Here is a 12,313-nt window from a genome sequence, read left to right on the forward strand (position 1 = left end):
TTTATTATATAATCAAATTACTTTCAATTGAATTTTTTAAAATTTTTAAATAATTCATTTAAATGAAATAATTAAAATATTTTAAATAAAAAATTGTTTGATAAAATGATTTAATTTTTATTTTATCACGACCCTACCTTCGAGTCTAGCTTATTATAACTTCACCTTCAATTATGTATCGCTTCATAATTAGGACTGGGCATAATTTACTAAACTATACTAAACTATAGTTAATTGTACTATATTAAACTAAAATATACTAAATTATTCATAATAATAATTGAATTGTATTATAAAATAGTTCAGTTTTAAAAAACTAAACTTATGTTAAGATAACTAAGTTAACTATTGAACTATAGTAGGTTGAAAGAGCAAAATACCTCAAATAAAATATTGGTATTAGGATAAGAATTGGACTTATGTGTTTTATGTCTTACGTTTTATTCTTTCTCTTTCATATTAAAATATTTATTTTATTTTGTCTTAATTTTTTTCTTTATTCTTTCTTTGAGAAAAATATAAAATATTTATAATTAATTTATTAAAAAATTATAAATTAATTCAATATCTTATTTTATTTTGAATGAATTTTACTATATAATGTTATTTTTATGTTATGATTTTACAGAAGTTATTTTTAAAAAATAAATTTTGTGACAACTAACATTTTTATAATTTTTTATTTATATTAATTTTTTTTATAACTTAAATATTGAAATTTGTATAATAAATATAAATATTGGTACTAACATATTTTTTATTTCAAAATCTTATGTAATATTATTTTTTAGTTTTAAAATATTTATTACGTGGCATCAACTTTTTTAAAGAGAATTTATTTTAAAAAATTCTTAAAATATTAATTTTAAAACTTCATAAAATTTCTAGAAAATTTTTCACACAAATATTAATGAATACAAATATTAAAAAAATATTAATTTTGAGAATTTTCTAAAATAAATCCTTTTAAAAAATTTTACGCAACATAATAAACATAGTAAAACTAAAAAGTAATGTTAAAACAGATCTGTCCAATACTCTTAACCACAAAGGGATCTGTGTTGATAAAAGAGTTTCTCACTTGTTTAATGTGAATCTTGAAGGAGTCTTTAAGGTTTAAAGCTTAGTTAATCAATCACACAGTTCTGGATTAATGGACTGTTTTAAGACAATCAAGAAGAATTAAAAGAGATAAGAGAATCAAAACACACAATTTATACTGGTTCGATTCAAAAAGAATCTACATCCAGTCTTCTCCTAAGTAACACACTTAGGAGGATTCCACTAAACAGAAATGTTCCAAGAATTACAAGCACACCTATGTAATTCTAACCCCAAAACCCAAGAACTTGATTCAACAATCAAGAACTTCCCCTAGGAGCAATGCATCCACACAATTGCACCTAGGTCCACACTTCAAACACTGAAGCTACTGTAATCAGAAATACAGAAAACAAAACAAGAAACGAAAACACCTAAGTTGTGCAGATGTGACTTGTTGCTCCTTGAATCAAGCAAGATCCAACATGGTAGAGTCAACCATCAATCAATCTTGGATCTGTGCTTGGGTTATCTCAGAATCTTCTGAAGCTCTTCTGTCTCTCAAATTGCTCTTTTCCAGATGAAGACTGCGTGATCTATCTCAAAAATCCAGACCCAAAACAGATTACAAAACAGCTTTTATACAAAGGTTTTTGCTGTCACTAATTCAATTAGCCATTTATCTAATCGATTATCGTGAGTACATTTTCACTCACTTTATGCCAGACTTCACAGCTAATCAATTAGTTCAGAAACTAATCATGTGCAGGATTACACAGCAGGTCTGAAATACAATTGATAAAGAGAAGCTAATTGCCTAATGCATATCCTAACTGGACCAAGCTATATTTTATCCTAGATCAGTAGACATCATCAAAACTGTTCTTCATTTATGGATGAAAGGCTCCCCTTCCAACAAGTAATATTACATAATATTTTAAAATATAAAAAATAAGTTAATACAAATATTTATATTTATTATATTAATTTTAATATTTTAATTACATTTTAAGTTACGGAAAACTTTAATATAAATAAAAAAAATTATAAAAATGTTAATTGGTGTATTGAAGTATGATGCATATTTCAAGTATTATTTTCTAAGCACTTTCAAATTATAAACTTTAGATTATTATTGCGTAGTACAATCATATGTAATTAGTGTAATTCGATTCAAAATAGTGTAATTCAGTTCAAAAATAGTGCAATTCAATTCAAAATCAATGCAATCCGGTTCAAAAATAGTACAATCAGTTCAAAAAGAGTGAAGTTTATTCAAAATTAGTGCAATTCGGTTTAAAAACAATGTAGTTAAGTTAAAAATTAGTGCAATTCAGTCTAAAAATAGTGCAGTTCAATTCTGACATAATGTAGTTTATAAAATAGTTCAATTTATAACAGTTCAATTCAGTTTATTTTTAAGAATAACAGTTCAGTTCAGTTCATCTGAATTGTTTTTCAGTTCAGTGCAGTTCATGTGAACAATTTTTTAATTCAATGCAGTTTTTGGTAATGTAGTGCAGTTTGATTTATTTGGCCAGTCCTATTTGAAGATGAAACAATTTAGTAAATTTATTAAATACAAATAAAAATCATCCAATAAAGAACAATAGGATCATGGATAAAAATTAAATGACTAAAATTATAATTTAAAGGAAAATATTTTTTTAACGATAGCCCTTATAGAAGTAATTATTATATAAGTAAATAATATTATCATAACTTTCGGTTGAATGATGCATTCCACTACTATAATGTTTTTCATTCCTGCAAGTGGCCATTTTCATCTTTTGCCTCATTTATCCACTTATGACGTCATACACGGAAGTAAAAATAAATAAATATATATATATGAAAACTCAACAAAATTGTTTATACAGGATATTACTCATAAGAAAAAAAATATTGACAAAGAAAATATATAATAAAATTACACAATATATTTATTTTCACAATTATATTCTTATAAAATTTATTTTATAGTTTATTAATATTTTTTATTTTAATAATTAAAAAAAATTATATCTTAATAAAGCTTTAATTATAGATGTACTTTCACTAATCCATATTATGTGAATATTATTTAAATTTAGACATAACTTTAAAATATAGATTAGTATGAATAATTATGAAAAATCCATGTTTTAAATGGACATAACGTGGATTTTAATTTTATCATATAAAAATAGATAGAATAAATGAATGTTCAAAAAATAAATTAAAATTCCTAAATTTTTTAAATTATTAATCCCATATGAAAGCCAAAATATTTAAAGCATGCAAATTTATATTTATCAATAATATATTAATTATTATTTAATACATAATAATTTTATAATTATTTAATTAATAGCTATTAATTATTTAATTAAAAAAATTAATTTTGTAAATAATAATATTAATCAGATAAAGATTTAATTAATAAATATTTATTATTTATTATTTAAATATTAACATCATTTTTATTTATTTAATAAATATTAATTTCTGTTTAATTAATTAATTATTAAGCAATAACCTAATAAGTATTACAAATATTTATGTACTTGTAATTAAATAAAAAGTTTAGATTTTATAGTATTTCATTTTTATCACATCAATAAGTAATATTATCTTTTAGAAGTAATTATTATTTTAAAATTTTGATATAATATTTTTTTCATTAATGAAACTTTGTTTCATAATTTTTTCATTTTATTCTTTTAAAGAAAAAGTTAAGCTTTATAGTAATAAATTTAATTTTTGTGCACTTATATATATAATTCAATTATTTAATTTTAATTTAGGATTTAGCAAAATATATATATATATATATATATATATATATATATTCTCATTATTTGACCTAAATATTAATATTTTTGTTCTGATATATTTAATAAATCTCATATTATTTAGAAGTTGAGACAAAACACAATTTAAATATTTCTTCTACTATTTAATACATTTTTTAAGATTAAAACAGTGACAAAATTTCATATTTCAAAAGAGATAATATGAAAATACAATAATTGTTCCTAACGATACTATCAAATGAATTTGAATAGAATCAAAACAATTTCATCATATACTTTTTGAACTCAACAATTACATACTCATAAAAGTAAGATCACCTTCTTAAAATCCTCTCTCACAGGCAAATCACTCAAATGATCCTAACATCTCATAAATATATAACAAGAAATAAAAATCCAAATCCACACCTCATAACAAAAAATAAAGAAAAATTGTATTCGCAAAACATTTACATGCATTTGGAGTTAAATAATTAGGATATGTATTGTAATACAGGAAAATATCATCTAATTAGTAAGACTATCTCAAGAGATATTTTTCGCTCACTCTCTCAATTATCATCCCACTCAAGCGACAGTTAAAATAAATAAACAAAATAAAGCACTTACTAGAAAAATAGCAATAAATAAAAGAGAAAATTTAAAAGATAAATATTAGTTGAATATTGTAAAAAAATCTGTTAGAGATTTTGTATTAACTGAAGTCATAACTAAATTGCATTATATTATATTGGAATAAATTTGACATCATAAATTATTTTTATAATATTAAGTTAGATTTGAGGATCACCAAGACAATATCAAAATGTATCATAATAAGCATTTATTCTTACCTTAGATATGTTAAATTTCCAGGAAACGAAAAGTATTATAATTAATCTTATATCAATTAATCATATAATAAATATATAGTATATCAATAAATTCAAAACTCATCTTATAAACTAATTTTATGAGTTGAGTTAAATTTAAAATCAACTTGCTTTTTAATATAATTTAAAATCAACTAATATAAGAACTATTTAAACAGTGTTTTAAATAATTATAAGTTGTATCACTTTCTTGCATAACTTTCAAAGAATGTTATTATGTTGTGGCAGAAGAGGTGGGTGAGTAATAAGTTGATTGTAACTATGGCAACAGTGATTCCAATGAGAATAATGGTGAAGAATTTTTTTATAAAATTAATCTTAACATTTTTTGCTTGAAAAGAAAAAAAAAATTCAAGAGCCAAGAAATAAAAATAAATGTATATCGAGAATGTCACATTAAAACTTGATATTATTGAATAAGTACAAGACTCGCACTCATTCAAATAATATATAAATAGAAGTTAATTTTATCTCACAAGTTTATTTATAAAATTGATTTTATCCGAATTTAAATCATAAAATAATATTATCAACAAATGAATCACTAGAAAGCGTGTGTTTCACACCCTTGAATGCTCGTGACACGTTACGGGGGAAATATGAGACAGTGTAATGCTACACGTGGGATCTGAAAATTCTAACAAGCTAACGGCGTTTCGCCACCCCGTGGCTCCACTTGAGCTTTAAACGGCAACGTGGCATTATACTAAACACGTCATTGCAACGTGGGTTAAAAGGCACGTGTGATGCGCGCAAGCAAGCAAATCTAACTAAAAGTGATTACTTATTAATTATTAATGATTGCACTTTGACACTAGATTATGGTTGATGATTGCATCATCTTTATTTTCTAAGGTTCAATTTTAACTTCACTTAGTATACAAATTACAATTAAATAGAGATAGTGGGTTAGCAACATCATTTTTACCGGTGAGTGTCACGGTTAATCACATGAAAAAAAAAACAAAAAACAAATATTATAATTGTAATCACATCAAATGATACTAATTCTTTTATTGCTAGTTTAGTATAGTTGTATATATGTTTATGTCCCCATAAATTAAAATAATTATTTTAAGAAAATATATATATTTTAAAATTCAAAAAACATGATGGTTAATTATGATATAACATCATGTACACTTACATAAGTCGTTCTCCCAATTTTCATATATGTATTCTATATGATATAGAGTAACAATGCGGGTCGATTTAATTCGTTTAGGTCTTGTCCATACTTAATTCGTAAAATATGGGTCAGCCTGGTTTGTCTCGCATTTTTAATTCGGGCTGAAAAGTTTGATCCGTCTTGTATAAGTGTGGGCTCATGGGCCAGTCTTTTTTTTTTTTAAATTCGTATGATAAAGCTTTCAATGTTCAACAAATTGGGAAGTTTTAACAAGTTCACAAAACTAAATTGATAATCCCAACATTTTCATCATATTCAGTGGCGGATCTTGACAATAAATATTGGAGGGGCCAAAATAATATAATTTTGAGATTATTAAATTTGATCATTAGTAAGAAATGAATTCTTTAACTGAATTGATAATTAGTCTAATGCTTCAAAATATGTGAAGAAATAGAGTTTATCTTCTTTTCATCAATAGTTTCTTTTATATCACTTTTAAAAAATGAATTTATTTTTTTATTATCAATATACTTTTCTTTTGTAAATAACATTAAAAAATAATTTATCATAGTATTTTTTTTATAATGGAGACACATAATTATTAAAATAAAAATATATTATAATCAAGTCATAATTAAAATTCGGTTATAAAAAAACACATAATACATTATTTATTTTTCTTCTATATTCATAAAAAAATGAATATACAAAAAAGTTCATGAGATAAAAAATAATATTTTTCGTTATTGAGACAAGAGACAATAAAGGATGCGATAAATGAGAAATGAGAGCAAAAATAATGAGTTTATTTTTAATTTTTTTTTCTTCAAGAACAGAAAGAAAACATATGAAAGAAATGATTACAATGTTAGAGTGAGAAATTATTACAATTTGTTAAGAACTAAAAAGACAATGAGCAACAAAATAAAAATTATCTTAAAAAATATTTGGTTTAATTACTCTTTTAATTCATGTTTTGGTTTAAAAATGTTAAATTGGTCTTACAGTTTTTTTAGTTTCAATTTGGTCCCAATTATTGAAAAATTGATACAATTTGATCTTTTATGATAAATTTCGTTAAATTTTTTAAAACAGATCAATGAATTTTTCATTAAAATTGAAACTCTTAATATGAATGGTTTGCTTTGTTTGTGTAATTAACATTATTGTAGAATCAATTTTTGACAAAAAGAAGGACCAAACAAAATTAAGCTTAAATATTTTTATTCTTTATTATATTTAATTTTATGTTTTATTACCTATTAACACTAACTATTGTGCTTTATAAAATAAATGAAAAAATACATAATTTAATTTTCATCTATTTCTAAAATATACTATCAACAATTTAATAAATTTTGAATATATATATATATATATATATATATATATATATATATATATTATAAATTAAAAAAAAATTGGGGGGGCCGGGGCCCCTCCCTGCACTCATTAAAATCCGCCTCTGATCATATTCATATTCATACTTTAACATACCTGATGTATTCCTCAAATTTTATCACATTCAAAAATATATAATACTTGTCTTTTTTAGTCATACAAAAATTTGGAACATTCATGCAAAAGTCCAGAAAAAAAAAATAGTTGAAATACACATGTGCAATTTTTTTAATGTGGACCAATGGGTCGACCCAATAAACTGCGAACTTCTACGAACCAAACTTCTACGGACCAACGGATTCAATATCTTGACCTGTCCCGATTTTTTTTAGGACCTGCAGACCGACCTGCCGGACCAAACTCATGTTGCGTCCCTAGTATAACATAATAGTTGTAGTAATATTATTCTAATAATAATCCACATTCAAATTCTCACACCATATCAATACACACTATAATTCACAATATTTGTAAGTATATTATAGTATATATATATATATATATATCATATCTTTCATCGAAAACAGTTTTAAATTTATTCATACACTACTTATTTTATACATACCTGATAAAACTTGTATTGAATATTATAGTTATTGCTCCTAACCGAATACTTAAAAAAGGAGAAAAGGAAAATGGTTGTAGTAAAGAAAAAATATATATAATTTAGAGGATTTAGAGTTGTTCTTCATGGATCTAAATTTCGTAGGTGTATCCAAATTTAGGGTTTTCTTAGTAGTCATTGAATATCTTAATCCTTTATTAGTCATCTTGATTAGTGTTATTGGTGACAATATTATTACCTGCGTGGAAGTCCAAAATTCTATTGTGATTTTTCAGTTGAGGTCATCGTGTGGACCTCCTGCAGAGAATATAAAAATTCCAATCTTTACCCGGAAATAGAAACAAACAACTAGTGTGGTGGTATTTTGGTGAGCGAAGAACTTCATTCCATGGATAGTTAAGTAAAGGGTTAAATGGACAAAATACGACATCGGAGAGATTAAGAAAGTGACTAGGTTTACGATTTAATTTCATATCTAAATTTTCAATTTTATATGAATATATTATAACAGAATTTTAAAGTAGTAATATTTGTTTTGTTAATAAACAGAGAGGGTCCCACTGAAACTGGAGGGAGACTAAGAAATGGTTTAGAACCGAAGGTTGATATGGGTTGAATGAGAAGTGGAGGGTCCCACTTAACTGGGATAGGGATTGCGATGAATTGTCCTGAAAATAAAGGTGGTGCTCCATGCATGGATCCCACAGAACGGAAAAACTGAGTTTGAAGTTTGAAGAACATAACACAAAAGAAATAGGGTCCCAACAATGAAGAGATTGTAATGGCTACGCCATCCAAAGTGGGAAACTAGGGTAAGGTAAGGGTACTTCCACACACTGCAACGTTTTCTTCCTTCGTTCCTTCACTCTACCAAATTCCACAACACAATCTCAATTATCACCTCTCTAAATAAAATAATTGTATTTTATTAAGACATGTTTATTTATCATGTTAAGGAATAACCTTGTGATGGAATATGTATATATGGTTATGTATTCTAAATTATATGTATGTTTGACTCATAAATCACCTCCTCAACAAAGAGATGAAACAAAGAGTATTTTGTGTCAAAATAATTTTCGATAATCAAATACAACCAAGTCAATTTATGCTAGACTAGAAGTAAATAAAATTATGAGTTGAAGTTTAAATATTTATTTTTGTTTTATGTTATACAAATTATTATTTTTATAAATTTATAAGTTAATTGTTTATTATTTTTAAAATTCGGACCTAAAGTGAAACTAACATCTATAAAAGATATTTATCTTATTAAATAGGATTAAATTGAACAAAACTAAGGAATACATAAACTAAATTGAATGTAAACATTGATTCTAACACACGGCACGATGCTGGTTTGACAAGTGAGCATTTAAAAAAATTAAAAAAAATCACGAAGTGACACGTGATCGTCACTGTTTATGGTCGTTAATGATTTAAACGGTGTTAACAAAAAATAATCAAATTGGACAAAATTGACGAAAATTATGACTTATTTAAGCACAAAAACAAAATTATGACTGATTTGACAAAATTTGACGAAAATTGAAATTAAAAAAATATTTTAACCAAAATAATAAAAAGAGAGTGAAAGAATAAAAGAAGTAGGAGAAAAATTAATAGCTAAAGATGTTTTTGGTGGAAGAATAACATACCTATTTATTTATAGGTAGGAAGAGATTAAGATTTGTAATAGCCATCAACAATTAAAATGTTATTGTAAATACTAAATGGAAACTATGATGCAACTCTCATAAGTTTGTAAAACATTGTTTAATTAAAAACAATTTAAAACATTGTTTTTGAAACAAGAATTTTTGTTTAAGTAATTAGATTTTTATTTTAAAAAATTATTATTTTTATTAACTTTTCTAAATGAGCTAGAGGTTAATGTTTAAGTTGGTGAATGATTATTGAAAATTTATCCTTTAATTAATATTGAATTGGAATGCAGGTGGGACATTAGAATTTGGAAGAAATTTTGATGAGATACTTTTAATTGACTTATTTTTTTATCTTTTTGTATTGTTTGAACAATTATGATTATGCTTGTGTATTAGAAATTATTATTTTTAAAGATGAGTGTTGTAATTTGATGATAATATTAGATCGAGATAAATGTCAAATTACATTATAGTAATATTTGAGTGTAATACCGTCTATATTAAAAATTTAGTTTTGTTTACGTTACTCTAATTTTCCATATTTTATAGTTTTTTTTTTAATTTATTACAAAATTTTATAAGACAAAACTTTATTTGTTATTTTTTTAAAAGTTTTAATTGATAAATAATTATTTCGGAAATAATTATTTTTTATAGAATCATTAAATTTGTAAATATTTCTTACATAAAAAAAATATTTTGTGAAAAATATTTTACAATAAAATTGATATCTTTGTAAATTATTATTCAAAACAAAATCTATAAGTAAGAAAAAAATTTACAAAAATTTACAAAAAATGTGTTTTTTAAATAAAATTATAATTATATATTTTAGATTTAGTACGGTTAATTTTGGTTACGTTAATATAAAGGTCTATTAAAATAAATTATTAAAACTTAAATTTTGTAAATGAAAATATAGTAAAAAAATTCTTTTAACAATTGTCTGTAAATAAATTATATTATTATAAAAATACATCTTATAGCAGTGCAATTCTGTCGTTATTGAAATGATTAGACACCATGACCTGAATATATAAAAAAGATAATAGTGGATAGTTTTCGTTTATGTATTAGAGTATCATAATAATTGAGGTTAATCCGTAATATCATGAATACCACTAAAATTCTAAATCCGTTTAGTGAAATATTTTTAATTAAACAAACTTATGTGTTACTAAGTAATTAATTATGCCTTTATATATATTCACTTAATGAAAAAATATTCAATATATTATTGTTAATAAAATGAAAATACTTTTTGAATAAAAGTTTAATTACTATTTAACTAAACAATCTGTTAGTATCGTCATGAAAATAAAACAAAATAAAATATTAAGTATATAAATATTACTATTTATTACCACCATGAACCAAATCGTAGAATGAAATATATATTATTTTATTGATGTAAAATTTTAAAATATTTATATTTACTTTTTTTATTTTTTCTTAAATATTGTCCTATGCTTACATATTTATTTATTCATGCTATTAAAAAACCCATTGTAAGATAATAGAAAATAAAATAATAAGACAATACCACCAAATCATATGCATTAAATTTTCTCGTACCAAAGAGCAAACATCGATCTTTTTGTTATCAAATACTTATCACTTCAAAACCCATCTCACCAAAGTTCACAAATTTCAATTTACCATATACTATGCATTCCACCAAAACAAACAAATTCGACAACCTCGAAAAAAGAAATTACTTCAAACTAACACCAATCCATGATTAGAATATTCCACGTATAAAAACTATCATTTATATTGAAAACTAAAATAATTAACTTCATTAATTAAATTAATATATATATATATATATATAAAGATTTTATAAAAATAAAAATATTATTTTAAATTTTTAAGTAACAATTCTATGATACAAAATATATCTTTAACATACTTTTAGTTTTATATATTTATAATTCATAATTTAGATATTAAAATATTGTCTATTTTTTTAATAAAAAAATTGTTAAACTAAGATGAATGTTACAAAATGTTATAAAAAGTCAGAAAAAAGGAAACTAAATGAAATATCAAATTGATACTTTAATTTTTTTCTTTTTTATTTAAATTTTTTAGATGTTTAACAATATATTTTTATTGGTTTTTTTGTTAATTTAAACTTTTTTATGTTTAATGATATTTTAATTTTTAGCAACACTTAAATATAGTTATTTTATTATTTTTTAACTTTAATAGATGAGCATTAAATAAAATATTAAGCACAATTGTACAACACTTATGAACATTGTTGTTATTTAAAGAAAATAAAACTGCTTTAGTAATTATTTAGACCATATTTCATTTAATATCACAATTATTTATGAACTTATGTAAATTCAATGTATATTAATTATCTTAAATAGTGCCCAACAAAATCCTTTATATAATTATTTGCTTATAAATTTCTATCCAAAAATAAACACTCAGCCACAGAAAAAGATAAATCATAATTTAACTTCTTACTTATTCTATATTGTGTGAACGGTTAATATGTTGCTGGAAAGATGTATACAAATATCAACAATAAGAGAATAGTTTCAAAATATTCACAATTCAAGTTTTTCAATTTCAAATACTCACATAGAAAATGTGTTCCAAATCAACCTTTCTTTAGAGTAATACAAATAAGTTTTCAACTATTATATTTATAAATAATATGAAAATTAAATTTAAAACTATTTTTTATAATTTCACTCTAATTTTTTTTTAAATAATAATCAATTTTAATGACTAAAAATATATTTAAATACCGTTTTGGAGATCAATTTTTTAATTAAAGATCAATTTCTTTAGTAGTTAAAACTTTGACAGCTAATTTTAAT

The sequence above is a fragment of the Vigna unguiculata genome, chromosome 3 (assembly GCF_004118075.2).
Source record: "Vigna unguiculata cultivar IT97K-499-35 chromosome 3, ASM411807v1, whole genome shotgun sequence".
NCBI lineage: Eukaryota > Viridiplantae > Streptophyta > Magnoliopsida > Fabales > Fabaceae > Vigna > Vigna unguiculata.